The 8,230-nt window shown below is 42.6% G+C and overlaps 1 long non-coding RNA gene across 1 annotated transcript; it reads right to left on the bottom strand.

Moving 5' to 3' along the window:
- Positions 1-1,660: 1,660 nt before the first annotated feature.
- LOC103459996 (uncharacterized) lies at positions 1,661-3,551 on the bottom strand. Its single transcript, XR_532841.2, has 3 exons — positions 3,416-3,551; positions 3,243-3,313; positions 1,661-3,082 (listed from the first exon to the last, which is right to left on the bottom strand). It is a non-coding gene; the product is annotated as an uncharacterized LOC103459996 (long non-coding RNA).
- Between the last annotated feature and the right edge of the window lie 4,679 nt (positions 3,552-8,230).

Genomic DNA, 8,230 nt, shown 5'->3' with positions numbered 1-8,230 from the left:
TTGGCTGGAATAAGGAAGACTGTAGATGTTAGCTTAGCGGTAATGCTAAGCTAATAAGGTTCATTTATGCATATTAATGTACATCTGGTGTTTGGTGTTTTCATTTTATTTATTTGTTTAAAAAATTGCAAACTTTTACATTTGCTCTGTTTTTTTTCTTTTTTCAAAATACAATATTTAAAATCAATCAATTAAATTTCATATTTCAATAACCTGATGAGTTCATTACATCTCAAAACACAAAGAAACGTTCACATTTTGAACGTTGAGTCGTAATTTAATGGATCACTTCTACGCGGTTTTGTATTTTTAATGTCGCTACGGTAACGGTGTCCCGCGGTTGCTACGGTAACGGTGTCCCGCGGTTGCTACGGTAACGATGTCCCGCGGTTGCTAGGGTAACGGTGTCCCGCGGTTGCTACGGTAACGGTGTCCCGTGGTTGCTACGCTAACGGTGTCCCGCGGTTGCTATGGTAACGGTGTCCCGCGGTTGCTACGGTAACGGTGTCCCGTGGTTGCTACGCTAACGGTGTCCCGCGGTTGCTATGGTAACGGTGTCCCGCGGTTGCTACGGTAACGGTGTCTCGCGGTTGCTACGGTAACGGTGTCCCGCGGTTGCTACGGTAACGGTGTCCCGTGGTTGCTACGGTAACGGTGTCCCGTGGTTGCTACGGTAACGGTGTCTCGCGGTTGCTACGGTAACGGTGTCCCGCGGTTGCTACGGTAACGGTGTCCCGTGGTTGCTACGGTAACGGTGTCCCGTGGTTGCTACGGTAACGGTGTCCCGCGGTTGCTACGGTAACGGTGTCCCGCGGTTGCTACGGTAACGGTGTCCCAGGAGATGAGTGGAAGGTAAAAACTAACAACTGTCCACTTTATCTACAGTGCATGTTAATTATTATTATTAGTAATACTTTCATTTTATTATCATTCAAAGTAATAAAACATAATTTGTGTCTTTAGATCTAAAACACAAGAATGAAAAGTTTCCATTTTGCTGCCAGAAACAGACTGAAGACATGAAAAACATTTTTCCAAATATAAATAAATTCATTTTCCTGCCTGCAGATTTACTGATTCTGCATTAAAACATTTTAAAATCTTTATATTTCAACTCCAACTTTCACCTCCTGAAGAAATTTATCTACGCTGGAGTTTAATTACAGTCTCTTGTTAAAGTTATTATAATTATTTCCCATTTCTTCATTTTTCGGCTTCAGTTTATTTCACTGAGATTTTATAAATTAGATGCGATTATGAACCAAAAGGAGCAGAAATAAAAAGCTTCTTTATAAATGAAATCTGTTGTGGTTCCTTAAATCTTGGCTTTTTTTGGAGGATTTCTGCATTTTTTCCAGATTAGTACAAACACGTCAAACATCCTAAAAGTCGATCCTGAGCTGCTCTGTTGGTGTTTTCCTGCAGCCGAGGGTCACTGCCGCTCTAATTACTGCTGAGGCATAATTAAGCTCAGAGAAAGCTTCCTGCAGAGCAGCAGGGCTGATTCTGATCTGCACCATGTTGAGCGTAATTATCACGCAGGATTTTCCCTGCAGTCGTCCTCGTTGTCTCTGTGAGCGTCTGTGTTTCCGCTCCGGCAGAAAAGCCCTGCGGCGCGGCGCTCAGTCCAAACACTGAAAGGTTTACAGGCGCACTCGGATCACAGCATGCAGCTTTTATTCTGAAAAACTTCAATACGCTCACACTTCCTTCAGGAGCGTCGTCTCGTCAGGCCATCAGTGGTTTAACCAGAGTTTGGTAACTGGTTGCATCTACCTGAGTAACTTTATTTTAAAAATGTATCTTTGCTCTTTCTTCAGTCAGATTTCTGGATTTTCTTCCCACTGAATGAAAATCAAACATGTTTTAGCCAGAAACTCATCAGACACTCAAACCTGCAGCTTCTCTTAAGTTTTTTTATTGGAAGAAACTGATTTAAAACATTTTATTTTGTTATTTTTTTGTTCCTTATATGAATTATTGTCATTTTGGTTCTTAAAATACCAAAATTTCCACTGAACTTTATATTTTGGTTCATCTGATGATGCAATTTTTAAACATTAAATGATTTATTATTTGATCAGCTGAATAGACTTTTTACCAAATAAACTATGTTAGATTATAATATTAGTAGCAGTATTTCTGCTCTTGCACATAATTTCTGGTTTTAGGTTTGAATAACATCCAAAACAAGCCAATCAACAAACTCACTCAGTTTATTTCTCTCTGCTGAAGGAAGATTATTAAATGTTTCTGGATTCTGTTTTGATTTATTGCATTGTTTAATATTCCAACTGGAGTTGAACTGATTAGCTGGTAATCATCATTAGAAGTTTAAACTTCATCCTGACAGTCGGTCGGTTTCCAGGGAATGACTCACTTTGAACGGAAACAGTTCAGTTCAAACTGTTCATGTAATAAACTTTATCTACGCAGGCTGAATAAAGATAAGTTATGGATCTTTACTCGTTTCGTTTGGTCAACATGTTGCCTCACAATGAGAGCTGATTGTTGCTCCAGGACTGATTCTCCTCCAGAGGTATGAATAATTCTGGTCTGGGTTTGGCGTCTCGTCTCGTCGTGTTTCAAACCTCCTACGTCTCTTTTTACTGCTGAACATCCTGATGTTTATTATTTTGGCGTCTCAATAATTGTTTCTTTTCTTTGTAGTATTTTTTTGTTAGAGTTCAGAACCGCCTGGTTGTTTTGGACCTGGCAGGAAGCAGCCCACATGTTGTTGCTAATATTTTCATTACTCATCCAGGTAATTATTATATTTATGTCTGAACATCTTGAACTTTCTTCCTGCTGCTTTCCTGGTTGGTTTGTTTACTGTGACGTTTCCATGAAGCCTGTTGTTGGACTGTTTCACTTGCGTTCTCATTCATCTGGTATCAAAGTAAAGCTGTCATCAGTTCATCGTTTAGAAAAGCCATCAGCGTGTCACGTTCTGTCCTGCATGCGCCGCTGCCTCGCTCACCGGTCCAACCTGTCTGCTGCTGCAGCTGCAGCGGTAAACGCCGCTGCTGCAGCAGCACTGACACCAGCAGCTGTCGGCCCGCTTCATGTTTCCTCTCTGCGTCTGTTTGTCATCCAAACACACAAACGGACAGATTGAGCCGCCGCAACAGAGAAAATGTCAAACACCAAAAGTCCCTTAAGCCCAAAGATCAACTCCAAAAGTCAAGTTTATTTTTAAGCCTCTCCACATCCAGTGGCATGCAGATCTGGTGTTTGCTGACCTGCTAGTGAAGCAGCGCCGTTGGAGAAAGAAATGATCCTCATTATGAGCAGTAAGATGCGTCTAGTGAACCTGAAAAGCAGTGAATTGTCTTAATCCTTTCATTTTACATGCATGTAAAACAGTTAAAGTCTGGTAGGTTCATCATAGAATCCTATGCAGTAAAACTCCAACCATAGATGATGGAAATGCAGAGATTTATTATGTTGCTATGATTTATTTTAGTCGTGTTCCTCCTCCTGGCCTGACTGCTGGGGCAGCAGCTCTGAAACGGGAAGGAACAGCTGCACAGAACCAAACGGACTGGGAGGTACGGCGGTCCAGGAGGGTCAAAACGGTGCAGCAGAAACAACAGAAAAAGCCGCAATGCAACACAGGATTTATGCTAAAACTGAGTTTATGGTGAAACAGGATTTATGCCGAGATGAGATTTAATCTTACAAGTTTTGAAAACATTTCTAGCGTAATTTCTGTCTCAGTTTTCATGTTGGCATAACTTCACTGAAGGATTTTGTTTCTGCGTTGAGTTTTATTGACCCTTATTGAATCTTATTTTCACTATTACAAAATAAGAGCATCATAACTGAATATGATAATATTCAGTTTGAATTAAAAACAATAGTTATTTTTATGGTCAAATCTTATAACAGTGGCGCAGCCTTAACTGGTGTTGAATGTTCTTTATGCCATAAAAAGGTCAGAATTTCACACATGAATTATGAAACGTTGTATAGAAAAGTAGCTCCGGTTCTTCACATTCGTGCTCAGCTGTTTTTTCACAGCTGTGTTCATCTTTCTGGATTGTGTGATGATTAAAGGTAGATTTTAAAGTTACATTTCATTTATATAAATGATATTTCTGAATATATTATTCAGTGAAGCTGCAGTAATGGACGTGTTGTGGGAACAGCTGCCGTCACGGTTTGGCTGCAGAGTAACGAATCCTCCCCGCTGCCTGGTTCCGGTTCTGTGGGCCGGGCCGGGCCGGGTCGGGTTGTGCCGCTGCTGGAGCAACCAGAAGCGTTTGGAGAAGATTTCAGGTCTCAGGGTTTCTGCTGCGTTTACACAGCAGCAGATGAGAAAGTTTGAGTCCAGATCGGATGAGTTCACTGAAAAACTACACGAAATACGGATCTCATATCCTACAAACACATTTTGTCATGTTTATTGTTGTTGTCCTGTAAATATTTCTGGCATTGGACTGAATTCGTTTCTTCTCACCACAGTGTGACAGAAAAGCTCAAAGCTGTCAGCCAGACGTTAGCTCCTGTTGTTGCTAATGACATCCACAGATATTCAGCCTGATGTTTCCTGCTGGTTGGGATCTGCAGACATGGAGGGTTGACGTGTTTAACATCACATCAGTTTGACAGCAGCAGGTTTTCCTTTAGCTCCAGTTACAGCCTGTTGATTTCAAAGGAGTGAATTATGCAGCCAACAAATGTAAACATCAGCATATTTTGATTTGTGACTCCATAAGTTGTCTGGTTTACTGTTGACACTTTGATGCATTTATAATCATTTCTCTGCCGCAGCCGTCGTGTTCATCTTGTTGTTCATTAAGTCGTCAGTCAGCTGCTGTCTGAGCTCCTCAGTAAAAATCCTGAACTAATAAAACTCAGAACATGTTCATGTTTGACAATCTGTCAGCTTTAAATGTTTTCCCTGATTTTTATTTTCTCTACATTTTAAATAATTCTGGTTTTGTTGAATTCATAAGTTTAATTTATGTTTGTCATAAGAAAAACATAAAATTGTCTCAATTAACTCGAAACTGGAAAAAACATCTTAACAGTGAATAAACCAAGACTTTGCTTTTGATGATTGAATGAGTGAAATATTTAATGTTGTTCATATTAAACACAGCAGTCAGATTCGGTTTATGACCCCGACGTGACCTGCACAGAAAAGGTTTGCAGTAACGGACGTCATTTTGAAGTGGACCAGTTAAATCCGACCCTTCGCCGTCGTTTACGTCCAGATTTACGGCGTCTGGCGACGAGTGTCTCACTTCGAAGTGCGACATCTTTGAAAACGATCACAAACATATCTGACTTTGTTCCACATGTATCTCAGAAATGAGATTTTCTGGAGGCTGTAAAGTGGAATATGGCCGTCAAGCTAACAGTCGCTCAGACTTGAGCTAACGCCTAGTCAAAGTAAAACTGACAGGTTTTATGGGTTAAACTAATCAGCAGCCAAATACCAACTTCAGCTCACTTGCCAAAAGGTTTTTGTTTTAGCAACAATTACAGACAAATACAATGTAATTCCAGGAATAAAACCTTCATATTGATGCCAACTAGTTTCCACATTTTTTAATTCTAAATAACAAAAAATCTCTTATTTCTGTGAGGCGCCTGTTGGATAATTGTCTGAAACAGATGGTCTGTGCAGCAACACGTCAGGCCTCCTCTGTCTACTTTCAGAAGTATTTTACAGACTTCAGCTCGTATGACAGTAGCTCCAGTAACAACGGTTTGAGTTAAATGAATGTTTCCTCTCTTTGCATTCAGCTCCACATTCAGCCGTCTCAGGTCATTTGCAGGCAGGTATACATGTGCGTTGTTAACCCCTGGAAGGAAAACTTCCATCCAGCTTTAATTGACTTGTCTAAGTGATGAGCTGTCAGCCTCTCCATCCATCCATCCAGAGATAATGCCGGGGGGAAAGGTGCCTCCACTCCGCCGCCTCGCTCTGATTAAAACAGCTGAGCTGAGGGCAACATGGCGGCGGCTCGGCCCAAATGGTCCGTCGTAACAAACCGCTTCTGTTAGGTGAACCTGCGTAATGCCGGCCTGCCCGTCTGGCCGTGTCTGCAGGGGATTTGGATGCATATGCATGAGCGGCGCAGGTTGGGAGGGAGGCAGGTGGAGTTCTGGAGGCCAATTTGGGTCTGCAGGGAGGTGAGCAGGATGGAGGAGGAGGAAGGGCAGGAGGCGAAGCTAATAGAGCTGCCGCTAACAAGCCGTATCTCTGAGCTTTAGTCTGGTGTCACCACATCTTCTGCTGCTGCTCCAGCTCTGGCTGCGGTTTGCATAATGTCCCACAGTCATTTGGTTCGGCTGCAGCGCTGCTTTCTGCTGCCGGCACCAATTTGGCCGGGCAGCAGCGAGTTAAAGACTCCGTCTCTTTCCGCCTCATTTGTGTCGGCGCAGAACAGGACAGGTTCTGCCTTTTGTTTGCATGTTTGTGTGTGTCCATCTGTCAGTGGCAGACAGGTGCTTTGTTAAGCTGCTGCCAATCATCGTCTGCTTCTCTCTTGCTCCCAAGAGGCTGAGTTTTTCTCTTCCATGCACCTCATATTTACAAGAGGAACCTGAAGGCAGCAGACGGCTTCAGGAGATTACATCTGCAAGTTTTCTTTTCTCTGAGGTATTTCTCATTCCTCCCACGCTCCAGACAGTCAGAGTTCATTAAGGTGGAGTTCGTCACAGCAGCGCTCCAGGCCAGGTGGGTAACAGGTCAGAAAGTTTCCCCCAGGCTGCGTCTGGGGAGGCGAAGCCACAAGGCCAGCCGTTCGCAGAAGTTCCTGTTGTTAGTGTAATAGGAGAAATGTTGAGTCTCTATCAACATTTATAGGTTTTTTCACACGTGACAGTCAGGTAGATGCAACGTTTGTTAAACTTTCAGTTCACACTGGACTGAAAAACCTGTTCCCCTCCTGGCCTGTGGGGGCGCTGCAGGAAACGACACAAAAACCTCTGAAGTCACTGAGCACCGAATGGAAACAAGATGGAGGTTTTAGAGGTTGGAGGATTTCTCTTTAGTCTTTGGCTAAAAACCAGGAGCCATTTCTGCTGCTAGCGCTAGGCTAGCATGTTAGCTTTAGTTGTATTTACCCAGAATGCCCTGCTCTGTAGTCCACTTCCTGCTTTTGGAGCTTGGCGTTCACATTCAAACCGAACCAGAGTTCTCTTCAACCGGACCCAGACCGAGGTCAGGAGGGCCAAAGGTCAGAGGTCAGAGGTCGGTTAACTGTCACACCAAACAAACCGGACTGGACTTTCAAGGCAAATGGACTGGAGTCGAATTAAAGCGGACTGAACAGGTCTGGTGTGAACTGACCATAAGAGTGACATCAGTGTAATTTTAACATTTCTAGTTATATGGATGTCAAAAAACACAAATGATTTGAAAATAATCAGTGAATCAAATGAACGGTCTGAACTTTAACTGGGCCGTTCTTGATTGTTTTCTGTGATTCTAATGTCGGTTGGTGTTTATATTTGTCTTGTTGATGAACCAGTTTGACTCTAGAAAAGTTTATTGAACCAGTCAGTTCAAATTATCACCAGCCTACAGTTTATATCAGACGTTTATGCTAATAATGCTAATAATGCTAACAAGCTGCGTTTAGTTTCCTTTAACCTCTTAACCCTGGAAAGTACAGTGGAGAAACGACACCCGGGCGCTCCGCTGCTCAAATGCGGTGATTTCAGTTGATATTCCACTTTCCTCTGTACAGAAGACATCATTAGATCCACCTTTGACGGCATTTTATTTAATCTTTGTAGAGATAAATGTCCGTCTCCTAGCAACCCTGATTAATGAACCAACCGTTTAGTTGGTCAGTTTCTGGCTCGTCTCCTTTCATCAGATATCGGTCATGATTGAAGCAGTGAGAGTTTCCTCTCAGCAGGGGCCAGTGCAGACTCTACCAAACAGAGAAGATGGTTTTTATACTTGAAGATTAAAATTCTTACTGGCATTGAAGGCTTTCCATACTCCATCTGAATCTGGACGGTTGAGGCGTGACTTTGCGGTTTGTGAAGAATCGTACGCCAGTCCTCACCACGACTCGCTCAGCAGAAACCGAGTTTTAACTCTTCGGATGAATAAAATCTAAAATCCCGTCTCCATTCCCACTCCAGCTTCATAATCTGTGATCACTTGAACTCTTCAGATTAGCAGATTAAAGCCGCCTCCAGCTCTGGGTTCATGCAGGTTGGGATTTGTCTGTTTTATGTTGGGATGCTCAACATAAAG

The sequence above is a fragment of the Poecilia reticulata genome, chromosome 14 (assembly GCF_904066995.2).
Source record: "Poecilia reticulata chromosome 14, P_reticulata-male-v2, whole genome shotgun sequence".
Classification (NCBI taxonomy): domain Eukaryota; kingdom Metazoa; phylum Chordata; class Actinopteri; order Cyprinodontiformes; family Poeciliidae; genus Poecilia; species Poecilia reticulata.
The sequence above is the reverse complement of the archived record's forward strand: the minus strand, read 5'-3'. Positions and strand labels throughout refer to the sequence as shown.